The sequence below is a fragment of the Lissotriton helveticus genome, chromosome 2_2 (genome assembly GCF_964261635.1).
Source record: "Lissotriton helveticus chromosome 2_2, aLisHel1.1, whole genome shotgun sequence".
NCBI lineage: Eukaryota > Metazoa > Chordata > Amphibia > Caudata > Salamandridae > Lissotriton > Lissotriton helveticus.
The window spans coordinates 334243292-334259938 of record NC_136060.1 but is presented as its reverse complement, the minus strand read 5'-3'; the positions used below and the strand labels follow the sequence as shown (position 1 = coordinate 334259938).

At 43.6% G+C, this 16647-nt stretch overlaps 1 long non-coding RNA gene across 1 annotated transcript in view; it reads left to right on the top strand.

Moving 5' to 3' along the window:
• LOC144821825 (uncharacterized) overlaps window positions 1-16647 on the top strand; it is a 383678-nt gene that overhangs the window by 36666 nt on the left and 330365 nt on the right. The window contains exon 2 of the long non-coding RNA XR_013608459.1: window positions 1379-1439. This is a non-coding gene — a long non-coding RNA (uncharacterized LOC144821825). The remainder of the gene's footprint in view (window positions 1-1378; window positions 1440-16647) is intronic.

Sequence of the window (16647 nt, the reverse complement as noted above, 5' to 3'; positions counted from 1 at the left end):
CACCCATACAGGCACTTATACATCCAATCACTCACCAATACAGCCGTTAATATATCCACTCATACACTGATACAGCCATTCATACAACACCAGTCACCCATACAGCTACTCACGTACCTACTCACTCATCCAAACACCCACTCACACAGCCACTTACTCAGCAATACAGAAACACACACACACTCACTATTCATACAGATACTAACAAATACTTACTCTGCTTTACAGTTGCTGACAGAAGCACATGCTCACCCATATAGCCTCTCTCACAATCACTTACTTACACATACAGTCTATTATATACTTCAACACTCACTTATACTGCATTTCATATATGCAGTTACTCACCCATATACTACTGAGACATCCCTTCACTCACCGACACAGCCATACACACACTCACTCGCCCATACAGTCCCTCACAGACACATTCATGAACACATTCCCCCAAGGATTAACCCACTCATACATCAATTCAGGTAGTCATACACCCCCTCACCCACCTACACAAACAATCAGGCATGTTAGAGGTACTCAGACAACTAATCAGTAACCCATATAGACACTCATGTACCTACTCACCAACCCATGCAGCCACTTGCACATCACTGACAAACTGATATATACATTTACACAGATTAGTCACACACCCATACATTCACTAAGACATGTTTAATCACTCATTATATATGGTGCAAAAATATAAGTGTCCGCTGGTCGACTCACATGTTGAGTTCATTCCTCATCAGAGGACATGTCGACATAGTAAGGTGCACACACAGCATACGTGTAATCTTTGCAGAATCCATACAGAGCATATTCGTAGTTGATAGTCTGCATATTCGATGAACCAGCAATTGATTACTCGTCTGAGACACTCGATGGTAATTGCGGCTCCTCTCCAGGGGGCTCGAAGGATAGCAGCAAGTCAAACAAATCGTCAAGAGAGGCATTGAAAAGTATCACTGTTAATAATGCTTTGTCATAAGTAGCATCCTGTAAAAGGGACAGATGCATTGCTTGGCATTGTTTCTGCTGCTCATGTAGAAGTTGAATAATCATTTCCATGTCAAGATTAGCCCTGGGTGGGTAACTCCGCTCCGCCAATGGAGTTTGTGGATTTTTGCCTTCTCTGTGCTCTGTTCCAAACGTAGAGTTTAGGCAAAAACTCTCCTCCATGGCAGAGCAGAGTTAGCCAGTCCCGCCTCTACCCACCCAAATTAATACAAATTTTCAAAAAACACCTGCGTGGCTACCTCCTCCTATGCTTGGCCGCTCTCCTTCCAGCTCCTCGCATCTTTCTTCATTGAAAATAAACTATGTTGTGCATTCTCCGCATGTGCACAAGCAAAACTCATAACGTTGTTTTTTTTCATAGGAGAAGAACGGCAAGGAGCAGGACGGAGAGCAGCCAGGCCGAGGAGGAGGCAGCCACGCAGGTGTCTTCTTTTTTTTTTTTTTTTTTATTTGGGAGTGGGGAGGGAGTGTAGTGTATTTCCTTAGAGTTTTTTTCAAACTGCGTGGAAATATGCATAGAGGCAATATGCCTGCTATGCCCACCCTTAGTCAAGATAAGCCACTGAGGGCTATTCCAGACGTAAGTTCAAGATGATCTCAGTTAGACAGTTTATGTACCAGAACACAGGTTTTACTTATGCAGCATTCATTTTATGAATTGTGAGCATCCAGACTTTGCTAAGTTCAGATAGCCAAGCATGTGCCATGTAGCTTGCGGAGTCTCTCTGCAGTTTTGCTCAGATGGATACATGTTTGTTGCTGATTTCCTTGTCGGAACAGGAGAAAGATGATGATACAGTCACCAATTTATATGATGACTGGAAATCCTCCCAAAAAGCGGCAGCACATAGAATGGAAACATTATGGGATCAGTACAAAAACTGTTTTAAATCCAGTCACCAGATCCAATGTTTTTAAAAAGATGCACATCGCCAGTTGTTTACAGACAAATTAAATATTTTGTATCATATCTGCACAACTTATCGGTTACTGTGGGTGTAAAAACCTCTGAATTTCTGAAGCAGTTTTGTCTGTGTGCAGGTTATAAACCTCAACCACTGTAGTGAAAGGGACTTCTTTTTGTAAGAGAATACACAATAGTTTGTTGAACTCACCAATGCAGATAATACAATGTTCTTCCACAACAGTGTATTATTTCAGAAACAATTATCAGGTATGACTGGCCAGGTTCTTACCCACAGCAAGTAACATGTTAGAAATACATGAGAACCATTTTTCAGAATGTCATGATGATTGGGAATGGATGCAATGCGGTGAATAGATAAGGCACAACTTAACTCTGGCATCAAAGCACTACAGATTCTGTGCAATGATTTGGTGTCACTTAAAAGGGAGTGGCCAAGGGATTTTTACAATTTGCTGTACTGATAGACACAGGGTCATCTTAATTCTCATTTAAACAGATGCAGGAAAAGGGAAATTTCCATTAATGGAACAATTGTGAATTGTGCAAAGTTTAATACCAGCCGATAGAATTATACTTTTAAAAATCATGAAAATTAAATCAAATGAGCAATACAATAATTTCATGTATTAACCAGGTAATACGCTGAGTGTCACTTACTGAAAATGGTGCATCTCCAACTTGCTCTATATTTAATAGGGAGTATGCAGATTCTTTCTTGGCCTTTGTTTTTTGAGTGAGTGCCAAATTGCTTGGTTCAAATAGGGCTATTTAATTGAGAAGTTGGCAAAGCACAAAACCTGATCGAAGAATTTGTAGTACCCAATTTAACTGTATAATTCATCTCAACTGAACCTGCCTTTGTTGTAACAAATTCAGATCTCCTTTCAGGAGGTCTGAGGACAAAATATGATTTAATGAGTACACTCTTTTAGAAACTGTGTGCATTTCACTCTAGTCAGGGCAAGGGAGTTACATACTGAAGATAACCCCTGTTCACCACCTTGGTAGCTTGGCAGAGCAGTCAGGCTTCTCCCAGAGGCAATGTGTAAAGCGTTTGTGCAACACACACACACAGCAGCGATACACAAGGCACACCACAAAAGAAACTTCACACAAGGTTATATAAAAATAGCCTTTGTATTACTCATAAAACACATTAGAACGTAATCACATATATACACTGTACCACCTGGTGCTAGGTATCACTTTACAGGGGAATATATACATTACAGGGCCAGTCAGGTCACTGTCATAACCATTAGAACACACAAGTAGTGAAAACAAAGAAATAACCAGTGACTACTGGCAAGAGGCACTTAGCATAAACACATTATGAATAAATCATGAGGCCTGAGGCTAGTGCACCACAGTAACACCCTGCACACTCAGTGGGTATACACATCACCTAATGGCATTAGGCCCCACTGACCCTATGGCGTACCTTGGCCAGTCTCATCCTTGGGAGACTGTCCTGGACTTCCCTGCAATGCCCTTATTACAAGTAAGGGGCTTCCTAAATGGTGTGTCCCTTTCTGTGGACATGGGGCTTCCACTAGCCCCCTAACTGCAGACTCAGCCAAACCAATGACCCTAAAAAGATCCACAAAGCAATCAGGGGAGGGGTGGGGTGCAAGTCACCCTAGATTCACAGCTGGAGTGCCCTATGTTGCAGCTGCCTGCGATCTGGTGGCGCAGCTATGAATACCGGCACCAATAGTGTGCCTAGCAAACCCCACTCACCGGGGCTTCCCTCCATCCGTTGCATCTACTAGCAATCTGGCGGCATAGCTGGATGTGAAGACAGGCACCAACAGTGCCTTTCAAGCTCCACTCACCGGGGCTTCTCTCTTTTTGCAGGGCCAATCGGCAAACAGAAAGGGTGCAGCCACGCGACCTCTCCCGCAGGGTCCGGCGAGCCTGCGAGGTTCCGTCTTGCCCTTGGCTGCACGCAGGGCTCTCCTCAGCACTATGGGAGCCGCACAATGGACCAGGCACAGGATTGCCTGACTTCTGCTCCAGCAGCACTTCCTCCGGCCGGCCCCCAACCAGCCCGCAACCATCTGACTTCCTCTCTGGGACTCGGGACACCCACGAACGCGGGGTAGGTTCCTGCTCAACTTCGCTGATTGGCTGGACTCTGCTTGACTTCGGGCGGGTCGTCCCGGAGCCAGGCAGCACAGTGGAATCCCCACACCTGTATTCCTCCTGAGGGGGATCCTGAAATGCTGTGGGCTTCACTGCACAGTGCCTTAGTGTGCAAAAGCCCCTGAGGCACTCCTCACGCCTTGGGGCAGTGTGGGCCTCCACCTGGCGCTCCGTCCACCTCGGGGAAGGGTCGCGCTGCCCAAGCTGTAAGGCACAAAGCGCTCCTCTCATCCTCTGGCACTACTGCAATAAACAGGCAGCGTATATGAGGCACTAAGTCCCCAGATTTTGATGGAGAGCTGGATTCAGGCAGGCCAGTACATAAGGACCCTCAGCAGCCAGCAGCTGGGTCCCACGGCGGTTCCTCCGCGCCCAGCAGTCCTTTGGACAATCTTTGTTCTTCCCCCTGGCACAGGCCTAAGCCCAGTCCAAACCAGTTCTGGGGGACACTTACACATTTCTTTTTTTTTTTTTTAAGATTTTTATTTGCATCTCATAGGACAAGTACATAATAAAAAAAAAAAAAAAAAGAAGAGAAACCTAATAAGTTCACTTATTCCATCAAAGGAGACAGCAAAACAACCATAATCAATTTTTCCACAGAGTATAACGTATCTTCAAGAAGAGGGCATAGCTATAACAAAAGAGATAAAGAGAAATAAAGAAAAAGAGAAATATCATGACATTATCAATCCCCAAATCCTTTCCACTTTCAGCTTAGCCTGAATACCCTGTGTTGTAGCCAAAGCAAATTCCATATGATAAATTTCCTTGACTAGGCTCCACCATTCCATAACTGTCGGGGGGTTGTGTTGTATCCAGGCCCTTGCTATTATTAATCTCGCACATGCGAGTACGATATTAAGTAAGTCAGTGTTCATTTTATCCCACCCGAAGTAACCGACAAGCACGTCTACAGGTGTCAAATCAATAGAGCAAGTTAATTTCATAGACAAAACTTCAGTCACATCATTCCAATATTCACCTAATTGTGGGCAAGAGAAGAACATGTGAGTTATGTCCGCTGCGCTCACATTACACTTTGGGCATTTTGTGCGCTCATTATAGTTATTATTATTTGCCCATTTAAGAATCCGATCTGGTGTATAATATAGTTGACATATAGTTTTGAATAATTGTAGTTTTAAATTAGAGGAGTGTATAGATCGGTGGAGGCTGTTTAGTGAAGAAGTAACTAGATTAGGAGCCACAGTAATTCCCAGTTTCCTAGTACATTTTTCTGCAAGTTTGACAGAATCATCGTTTCTATGACTAATAAAGATTTTATAGCCTAAACTAATCAATGCTTTATCATTTTCTTTATAAATACAGTCCCACAGATCTGAATCCTGAATTTTCAATAATCCTAGTTTCCGTACCAAATAGTCTCTTATTTGAAAGTATTTAAAGCGGGCTCCCTCCGATATGTTATAACCAGCTTTCAACTGTTCAAAAGAGCAGAATCCATTGTGATCAAACAGATCTCCCAAGCTTTTAATACCCACTTCTGACCACCTAAGGGCCCGTAAATCATGGAATATTTCAGGTAAACCCGGGTTAAACCACAGTGGGGTTTTATGATGAAAAGTAGAAGTCTTGAATTTAACCAAAATAGAACGCCAGATGTTAACAAGATCGCGTATAGTCTTAAATTTAACGCGTTTAATGTAGTTGGGGTCGTTTATTTTATAGAAGAAAATTTTAACATCCTCGCCTAACACTAATTTGTGGAAATACATACTTTTATCTGGAATTATTAGGCTTTGGAAACGGGTCAGGAAAGCAGCTAAATAGTAAGCTTTTATATCCGTTAGACCTAGTCCTCCTTGGATAAATGGAAGTTTAAGGAGTGAAACAGCACGACGGGCTTTCTTATACCCCCAAATGAAACTGCTAATAATTCCGTCCAATCTATTAAAATAAGAATTATTTATCCGTAGAGGAATTGAGCGAAAAAGATATAGATACTTAGGTATTATTTTCATTTTTATTAAATTAATTCGACCTATAATACTTAATGGTAGTTTATGCCATTTCTTGAATAATATACCTGTTTCCTTTAATAGAAATTCATAGTTTAACGCCACTATTAAATTAACATCTAAAGAAATCTTTACCCCCAAATATGTAGCCAGATCACATACCCCTTGTACTGGAGTTAATGGTCTGTAGTTCATAACAATTTGAGTCTTAGTATTATTTATTCTATATCCAGATACTAAGCCGTAATCCCTAGCTTCTATTAAAATACTCTTTAACGCTTCCTCAACATCATTGGAGTATATCGCTATATCGTCCGTATATACCGTTATTTTGAGTGAGTCTGCTCCATTCACAAAAGGGGAGATCTGATCCCTGCCTTGTAATGCAATCAAAAATGGTTCCATTATAAGGGCAAATAATAAAGGGGATAAAGGACACCCTTGTCTGGTCCCCCGTTCAATCGGAAAGGTAGAGGAGCATTTGCCCATATAACAGACTTTACCAGTGGGTTTATCATATAGTGCCTGAATCCAATTCAAGAATTGACCCTTTATACCAAACGCAAGTAATGTGGCCCATAGAAAGTCCCACCCCACTCGGTCAAATGCCTTTTCAGGATCTAATAATATCATACCGAGTGGGGTTGACTTAATCTGTGCCACATCAAAAGCCATGATAGCCATATTGATATGAGCCGTTGTGTCCCTTTTAGGGATGAAGCCGTGTTGGTAAGGTGATACCATTTGTGCCATTAATGGTGCCAGCCTAGTAGATAATATTTTTGCGAATATTTTAGCGTCGCTATTAATGAGGGATATAGGTCTATAGGACTCTCTTTCAACAGCTGGTTTACCTTTTTTTACGAAAAAAATGATTTGTGTTAATTCCATGACCTGGGTGCTTGCTCCCCTTTCCCAATAGCCGGAATCACTATAGACAGGAGTGGTATTAATTCCTCTGCGCATGTTTTAAATAGCTCTATAGGGATCGAGTCTTCCCCTGTGGCTTTCCCTGTTGCCAGAGAATTGATGGCTATTCTAATTTCTATCGGTGTAATATCCTCGACTAATTGATCAGATTGCTCCGGGTCAATAGGCAAGACTTTATTTAAGTTTAGGTAATGCTTAATCTTGTCATTATCCACCTCGTTCTCCGGGGTATATAGCTCCTGGTAGTATTGTGCAAACTGATTTAAAATAGCCTTTGTGTCTTGAAAAATTTGATTATTAGCCCCCTTAATTTCTTTAACGGCCGTTTGTGCTCGATTCTCGGCCACTCTATATGCTAATATTTTCCCTATCTGTTCCCCACCCTCAAATTGACTTAGTTGGTATTTCTTGATTTTAATTATGCTTTTTTCTCTAAGAACCTTGATTTTAGATCAACTAGTTTGAGACGTAGTGCCTTCTCATCATCTCCTTTTATAAGTGCTTCAGATAGTAAGTGTTCCATATTACGTATATCCGTTGTCATTTTCTCATCTTGATTCCTACGTTCCTTATTTTGTTGCCATATATATTGCTGGGAAAACCCACGGATGCTGGCTTTACATGTATCCCATACTATCCTTGGTGCTGCAGAGTGAATATTGAATTCTACAAACTCCTTTATATGTTCTTTTAGTTGGCCTAAAAAGATGGTATCTGAAAACAAATATCTAGGGAAAGAAAACACACGAGGAGCTTGTCTCTCCGTTAATATCTCAAACATAAGCATAATAGGGTTATGATCGGACGTAACTCTAGGGCAAATTACCATAGTGCCATTTTCGAGGATAAAATCGGAGACCCAGACCATATCTATGCGTGAGCATAGCTTGTGTGCGGCAGAGTAATACGTATAGCCTGCTACATTGGGGTATAGATATCTCCAAGCATCCTTGATTAAATGAGTTGCTGCTAAATCTAAAATTGCAGCCCTAGTCTTCCGCATCCTTTGAAAAGATCCCCTTTTAGTTGTATCTAGGTTATAGTCCATAATGCAGTTAAAATCTCCGAGCATAATGAGTTCCCCTTCCCACCCAAACAGTTCCAAATTAATTTGATCAATAATCCGGGGTTCGTCCACATTAGAAGCATAGACGCCACAAATAGTGTACCTAAAGCCTTCAATTATTACTTGTGCCATCGCCCATCTCCCAGCTTTATCAGTCAATGACTTATTTACCTCTACTCTGAGTTGTTTATGTCTAAGAATCGCAACACCCCGGATAGAAGCATTAAAATTAGTAGATACTAGGACCACATATCCAAGTTGTTCGAGTAGTTTCCTATCTTTGTACGCTATGTGAGTCTCAGTTAGTACTATAATTTGAGGGTTATACATTTTGAGCTCTTCAAACACCAGGTTCAGTTTAGTTTTACTATTTAAACCAGATACATTCCACGCTAAACACTTTAATTGAAACATTTAAAATAATACATTTTACTATCCTTGATTATGATGCATTCTAATGCTTTCCTTTTACTACCCCTTTCACTTATCTCACCCAAATTTGTAATATACCAAATGTACCAAAAGTTATCAGCCTTGCTTATCTTCCACACCAATATTTTTATCAGTTTACTTGCCCTCGAGATGCTTTTTTTTCCCCCTTGAGTCACAACCCCCCACCGCCCTTTACTAACCCCACCCCCTCCCCTTCTGTTTCTTCCTGGAGGCCCCCCCTTTCTCCTTGCTGCCGTTGTAATGGCAGCATGCGCAGAGTCGTAGCGCAGAGGATCCGGTGCTATGAGCAAGCTAAGTAAGCTATATTATACCGCAGTCTTTTAGAAGAGAAAAAAAACCATAAACAATATTGAACCAGCCTAAGCTGCAAGTCGAGTAAGAAGGCAAATAGGTAAATTCAAAAATTCAGTAATTAAATAATTCATCACGATATAGCCCAATAGCCAAGAAGTTTCAGTAATAGTGGACTATGTAGTTTCAGCTACAGTAACAATATCAATGTTCAGGTCCATGTCCACTCTTCTCCACTTTCCATTTGCCTACAATGTGCTCCACCTCCTTTGCTTCAGAGAAATAATATGTTCGACCATTCTTTAGAACCTTTAGTTTTGCCGGTTCTTTCAGAAATGCCTGACCTCCCAATTCTTTTATCGGGTCGATAAATTGTCGTAACTGCCAGCGCCGGTCCATAGTTAACTTGCTTAGATCAGATCTAACAAAAAAAGTAATTGAGTCCGTAGTCACTGGAGTATTTGGTCTTGCCTTCAATGAGATCGCTTGTCGTAGTAAAAAGTTACCAATGTAAGTCAGAATAGGTCGTGGGTACTGATTATTTTTGTTCCTTTGAACCAATGGGAGTCGGTGAGCCCGTTGCACTTGCGAGTCCCAATCCCAGTCTGAGAGCTCAGGAAACGCCTTCTGGAATAAATGCACAATGTAGGCTCGAGCGTCCGCCCCTTCCGCTCCCTCTCCAATGCCAAAAACGCGGAGGTTCTGCCTCCGTTGTCTATTTTCTAAATCTTCCAGTTTGATCTGCATATGAGAGAGTTGAGTCTCGTGTCTATTCAGGACTGTTTCAGAATGAGCACCTTTTTCCTCGGTTGATACAACCCTCTGCTGAAGTTCTTCCATATCCTGAGATATAGTCCCAAGTTTGCAAGACATCTCGAGAAGCGAAGATTGAGTTTTATTGCTATCTTCTCGCATCTGTTGATAGTGATATTGAGCTTCTTGTTTTTGCTCATTAAGCAACTGCAAGATCATCTGAAAAGATGAGGAGACTTCCCCCGGCAAAGTCCAGTCAGAAGGTGTATCCCTTTGAATAAGAGTGTTATCGGTATGATCAGGCCTTATGTAGTTTATCATACTGTCCTTGGCTGGTTCAACCATTAGAGATGAGCATGAAGATGAGGGTAAAGATGTAGGTAATGCGACTTGCACAGGGGTGGTCCGAGATGGTGTTAGTGCTGATGTTAATAGGGTAGTTACCCCTGTTACCCCTGTTACCCCTGACCCTACTATATCAGTGTCAGAGGCCAGAGGAGGGCTTCCTGCCATTCGTGTTGTATCCTTAGAGGCATCGGCTCCAATAACAGCATCCTCCAGTATATCCACTGCCATTGTCCCTGCCAAGGTTGCCACCTTTGGTATAGCGCCTGTTTCGACCGGGCTGTTCCCAGACAGTCTCAAGGCCATTGTTTTAACACCACCTTTTGCCTGTACCCACTTCCTTATAGGACTGTTTTCGGCAATCATTTTCACCGTTGTTATATTTGGTTTGCTCGTCGTTTTTTTAAATTTATTTTTCACTTTTCCTTTACCTTTCCTTATACCGTTGGCGTTACCTTTGGCCGAGTGCAATGGCGTGGAACTACCCTGGTCTGGACAATCACTATAATTGTCATCCGTATCCGACCCGTCTAATTGCTCCGCCGGTTTAATCTGATCGTCTTGCTTTGCTGCCCCGATTTCCTCCGATCCATTCCCCAATAGTTGGTCAACCTCTAATATCGATTTTTCACCTTCAGTCAGGGCACACTCAGAGAGTTCTTCTATGACCTCAGCTGGTACAGAGGTAGAGGGGCTCGATGACGGCGGTGAAGAATTTATATCCTTTAAAGTTTTAGTGTTGAGCAGTGACCTGGCGTCGTCAATTACAGGCAGAATGATTAAGTGAGTCTGTATGTCATTACCGCCAGTAGAATCAGCAGGAGCATTTAGAACGTCGGCAGCAGTGTCAGTATCTATAACATTATGCACCCCCCCTATTAAGTTAGTTTTACCTTTCGGTTGGATTAAAGAAGCAGCAGTAGCAAGGATTGGTGTGCATTTGTTAGGTGCCACATCAGGTGCCACATTAGGGATCAGGTTAGAGTTCAGATTCGGATTTTGCGTACCGGGGAGCGTCTTACCAGCATTCAAGCCAGATTTCTCCTGTTTATTCCCTTTCTTAGCGCCATCTGGGATCAAATCCGCTGCCACTGCCACTGCCGCTGTCACTGGCACTGCTGCTGCTATCGCCGTTGTTGACGCCGTTGTTGGTGCTGTTGTTGTTGTTGTTGTAGGGGGCAGCACTTCGGGTTCCACCGTGTTACCTCCCGCCTGCTTTGTAGTTCTTGTGCTCCTTACAGGATTCTTAGGTGCCATCATAGGTAGAGTTGTTGCGACAATTGTTGTAGGGCCAGACCAGTCAAAACCTATATTCCAATCAGCCAGGAAGCTTAGCCGAGTAAGTACGGTCCACCCCTGTGAGGTCTTCGGGGTCAGCCGTGGGAGATTAATTGTCTTGAAAATCTCTCTGACCCGGCTCCCGAGGGATCGCAGTCGTAGTCGTAGCATCCGCCAGAGTTGCTGCTCCCACTCCTCTTATTCCACAAAGCAATTTTCCTTCCCAGGCTCTTTTTTTTTTTTTTAAAAAGCCACTGCAGGTAGATTATAGAAAGCCTGGCTCTGAAAAACGGCTCACCCGATACTCACAAGAGGAGAAGCCAACACGCACCCGCCAGCCGTCCTGCGTCTTACAGGCAGACCATCTCTTCGATTGCGCTGTGCCTCTGCTCCGTTCCGTATGCTTGGCCACTGCTCAATCCGCTATGCTGTGATTCGAGTCCGCTCCGATGCTCGGAAGTCAGGAGGCTTCACCTCACTCCGCCTCTGCCTTGCTCCGCCTCTCCGTACTGCAACGCGGCACCCTGCTCCAGCTCCTGCGCGGCTCTACAGACAGCCGCTGTGTGTCAATGCGCTAGTACGCTAGCAGATAAGCGGGTAAGTCGGTTCGTCTTAGAACCCCCCCTGTGTCTTCTCCGCTCAGCCGCGACATTTGACTGCAGAGTGAGCAGTCAGAAAAAATCCGCTAACGGCCATAGCATTGCCGGACCCCCACAGCCACTCTCTGCTCTGGCGGCATCAGTCCGCCATCTTGGCCCGACCTCGAGAATGAACCTACACATTTCTTTACATGTGCACGGACACCTCCTTTGTCAGTGTAGACTCTGGCCCCAGACACACCACAGGGGGGTAGAGCCAGCACTGTGGAAGGCAGGCACAGTCCTATTCAGGCCCAGGTGCTACTTCTCCCACTACTCCAAATGCAGATTGGCCTATTCAGCCTAGCTCTGACTCAACCAGCTCCTCTGGAGCCACTGCACATCTCCGGTCTATGTCACTCCAGAGCCAGGCATGCAATACCCAACAGGCAGGCACAAGGACACATAGCACACAGAAATACCCATTTCCAAAAGTGGCATTTCTAAAATAGTGATCATAAATCTGCAAACACCATTACGCAGCATTTATTTCCACTATTCCAAACATACCAGACTTGTCCACGCTACTCATCTCATGTCAGGAATTGTCACTGAAACACATATCCCCAATGTATTCCTATGAGAGGGCAGCCTCACAGTAGTGAGAAACCAAAATGGCTGTTTGTCACTAACTGGACATGCCACGCAGTTAGGGCACATGTTCTACCTTTTACCTACAGCGCACCCTGTCCATAGGGCTAGCTAGAGCCTACCTTAGGGGTGACTGATATGTAGCAAAAGGGGAGTCACAGACGTGGCAACCACTTTATGTGCCACGTCACAGCTGCAGTAAACTGTGCATGCAGGCCGAGCAATGGCAGAGGCCTGAGACAGGTTTGAAAGGCTTCTTTGGCGGGTGGCGCAAGCAGCGCTGCAAGCCCACCGGTAGCATTAAATTGGCCCCGGGTATATGAGATACCACTTTACAAGGGACTGATAGGTAAATTAAATACGCCAAACAGGTGTAGACTAATCTTCCCACGTTTACCAAAGAGAGCACATGCACTTCACACTGGGCAGCAGTGATAAACTGCAGAGAGTCCTAAATCCACCAACACAAGGTCAGAAAAAATATTAGGAGGAAGGCAGAAAGTTCAGGGATGACCCTGCCAAAAGAGCCAAGTCCAATACATTTTAAGAAATGTGAGAGTTCAGTAGCTTTGCCTAGGTGGTGGCCGAGTCCAGTTAACAAAACTACCCCCATCGCAAAATCAGGTTAGTTTTTGACAGGAAATGTTGATGTCTCCACATTATGGTTTTGGGCTTTTGCTGTGGTGGACGATAGGCCCATTCATAGACGAATGGAAGCATTTTCATCACAATAATTGAGAAAATGCTGGCCAATGGGAATTTAGTGGATCCCTGTGTATTCCCGAAGTTTATATCACAATGCAAGGAAAATGTGGGATTTTACGCAGAGCTTGAGGTATTCAGAGCATTTTGGGTATGAAAACATAATGAGATCCATGTAAGGCATGCCATAGTGAACTGCCCTAGAAGTCAAGTTTTCAGAAATGTCTGGAAATGGGTGGTTTTCCCATGTGGCGGCCTCCCAAAGTCCACAAAGTGTTGCTATTTACTATGGCAAGTTGGCCCATACTTGAAATTAGTCCCACTCTCCCAGCCCTTATGTAAAAACAACACCAGAAAGAATCAAATGCCCTCTTGCTCACCATTGGGATGGGTTGTGTTCGTCCATAGGGGAGCAGAAAAATATTGAGACATTAGGATTGACATTATGGCATGATGTCAGGAGGGGCCAGACCAATATTTTACAGAAAAAAGTAGTCCTGCCATCCAGTGAGATTTTTGCCCCCTGGGGGCAAACTGGGGGCAAACCACTCTCTGCCCCGTGGCATACCAAAATAGTGTTCCCTGTAGGGGTGGGAGCATGGCCGAATGTCAAAGCGGCACAAAGCTGTGCATTTGACTTAGGGGCTAGTCAGTCCCTCATCACTTATGCGAATGTCAAAGTGTGACATATGTGCCTTTTTCTTATTCCTCAAATGTGAAATCTGAGGTGCATAAAGTGGGCTTTTTAACCTCGAGGGGCAGATTTGGGATATACCTCCTATCTGCCCCCAAGGGGGCAGAAAAGAACTATTGCCCTTTCTGGGTGGGGTGTATGACTCAATGCCAGGGTGGACCATCCCAACCTACTGTTCGTTTTGGTGCCATTTTGAAATCCGTGGTGTCTAGTGGGCTTTCTACTCCCAGGACAAATTTGTTTGTCCCTGGAATGTTGGGGACAGAATGACAGGTTGCCCTTTATGGGATGGAGGAATGGCCAAATGCCAGAGTGCAACACCCTCCCCCTTTCCTTTGATCCAAATGCAAAATCCCTGGTGTCAAGCGGGCTTTCTACTTCCATGGGGGCAGATTTGGGTTAACCTCCCTAATTAAGACAATCCTCCCATCTGCCCACACGGGAGCAAAAAGACACGTTTCCCATTCTAGGATGGGGTATTGCTAGATACCAGGGTAGGCCACCCCATCCTTTTGTATGTTTTGGCACCTTTTTGAAATCCCTGGGGTCTTTTGGGCTTTATGCTCTCTTGTCTCTTGGGGGGTGGTGGGTAGCGACACATTAGGGTAAACCTCCAAACTACACCCCCATGGGGGCAGACAGACTGTTGCACTCTTATTGAAGTGGGACCATGGCCATCCACACCAATATATTTTATAAGTATTCCCTTGTGTCTAATGGTCTTTCTCCACCTTCCCTCAGTAAAGCAGGTTGGAGCAAATTACCCCTTTAATTGATTGCTCTTGGTCGGTTAACGTTAGTAGGACATTGTCCACAAACCAGTGAATTTTATGTTGTTCCTCCCTGGAGTGTATACCACTAATTCCAAAGTGCTGCCTTATTGTCGCTACCAGCTGTTCAACCACTAAGGTGAACACCAAAGGAGAAAGGAGGCAGGCCTTCAATTATTGTCTTGCAGGGAATGTTATCTGGTCTGTCCCTGTTGACGAGGACTTTCATTGTTTTCATAACTAGTTTCAATCCACATTTGTTTTTAATACCCCAGACCTATCACATCCAACACCCAGTTGACCCTGTCAAATGGTTCATCAGAATTCAGTGACAGTATTATTAGTGGAATCATTCTCCTATTTGTCTTTTGGATTACTTCGATTATGCTTCATATATGAATTGCCTCTTGTCGCTATTTTATTGATCCCGATTGGTCAGGATCTATTAAAAATAGTAGGCGTGGCATCATCCTTTTTGCCAGCACTTTTTTGAAAATATTCACTTATGAATTCAGAAGCGAAATAGGCCTATAAGTCTGCATTTAGTGTTAGGTTTGCCTGATTTATAAATGAGTTAAATATTTGCAGCTGCCATTGATGGCAAGGCAACCTGTGACATGAGAATTGAGTCAAAAAGAGTCACAGGGTGAGGTGTCAAGTCGGGTTGAAATTATCTGTTAAATCTATTTTTCAGGCCATATGGAGTGCTGCCTTAGTGGGGTACATATCATGGATAACTTTAGTGGTCTTTTCCGTGATTATAGGGAGTTCTAAATTGTCACCATTGGCCTTGTTAAATGTGAGCAAGCTCGCTGAATTTATGAAGTGATCAACCTTGTCCATGGCAGCCGGTTCCTCTGGTAACGTTATAAATAGAAATCATGAAAAGCTTTGAATTTGTCCTAAGTTCTACTGAGAGTGTTACCATCATGTCCAGGGTGGGAGAGGATGCTACCTAAGGCCCTTTTATGATCACAGCTATCAAGCCAGGAGTGAACAAGGTTTATTAGCATGTTCATAAAATTTCAGTTTAAGACAGAGAAGTGCTTTTTTTTATTTCACCATGGCTAAAAGCCCTCTTTGACTAGTAAGAGCAGTAATCCTCCTTAGTACTCTCACGAAGTCCAATGATATGTGCTCTGTTTCTAGTTGTTGCAGTTCGGTTCTAGGGACTCCCTGTAAGCCTGACTTTCCAGGAGTTGGGTTGCTCTTTCCGCAATGCAGCTCCCATGGAATACTGCCTTGACAAAAAAAATTCCGGGACACCTATCCCATATAATTTTCATGGCAATTTTTCTGTATTGTGTCCTTCAGTTCCTGCCTGATCAGACTATTCTTCAAGAGGCATTTGTCAAATTTCCAACTCCTTCTCTTAGGTTTATTGCAAATTAGTTCTCTCCTACATCAGCGTAGCTTGGTCGGAGATCACTAAAGAGTCATGTTCAAAATTAGAGGTAACATCCACCACCTCATGAAAGTCTCAGAATAGCCTGAGAATAGGACTTGTGGACGTGGGTGTGGAATGCATTTTCACTTTCCATGGAGTGTTTGGCCAACTACAGATCCACAAGGCTTTCTATCCTGTTTTCAATTCCCTAGACATATCTATCAGAAAGGGTCTTTATCTATGAAGGCTTTAGGGACAAGACTGAATTCCTCAAATAGGGCCCTCTGTTCTCCACTCCCTGATCCTGTTAATAATTTTGAGCACAAAGTGTTGACCCTGGTTGGGTTTGTAAGTGTTTAAGATAGAAAGCGTATATCCCTGGTGTCCTCCCCGTGTTATCCTGTACTACTTTAAGTTCCTTTCTCCAGGGTAGAGTTTACTAGCCATCAGTATTGCCTGACTTCTGATGGGTCTCTGATGGATCTGTTGCAGGCATACTAACTCAGGGAAAGCTTCGAGAAACTCTCTCCATATTTATTCACACTTGCCTTGCAAATGTAAGCCTCTGATGTTCCATGATAATAATTTAATCATGGGCCTCTATAGGATTAGTGTGCTGTGAAGTGATCGGGGAACTGGTAAGTATGCTTTGTCATCTAGCAACCCAACTTCCTCCT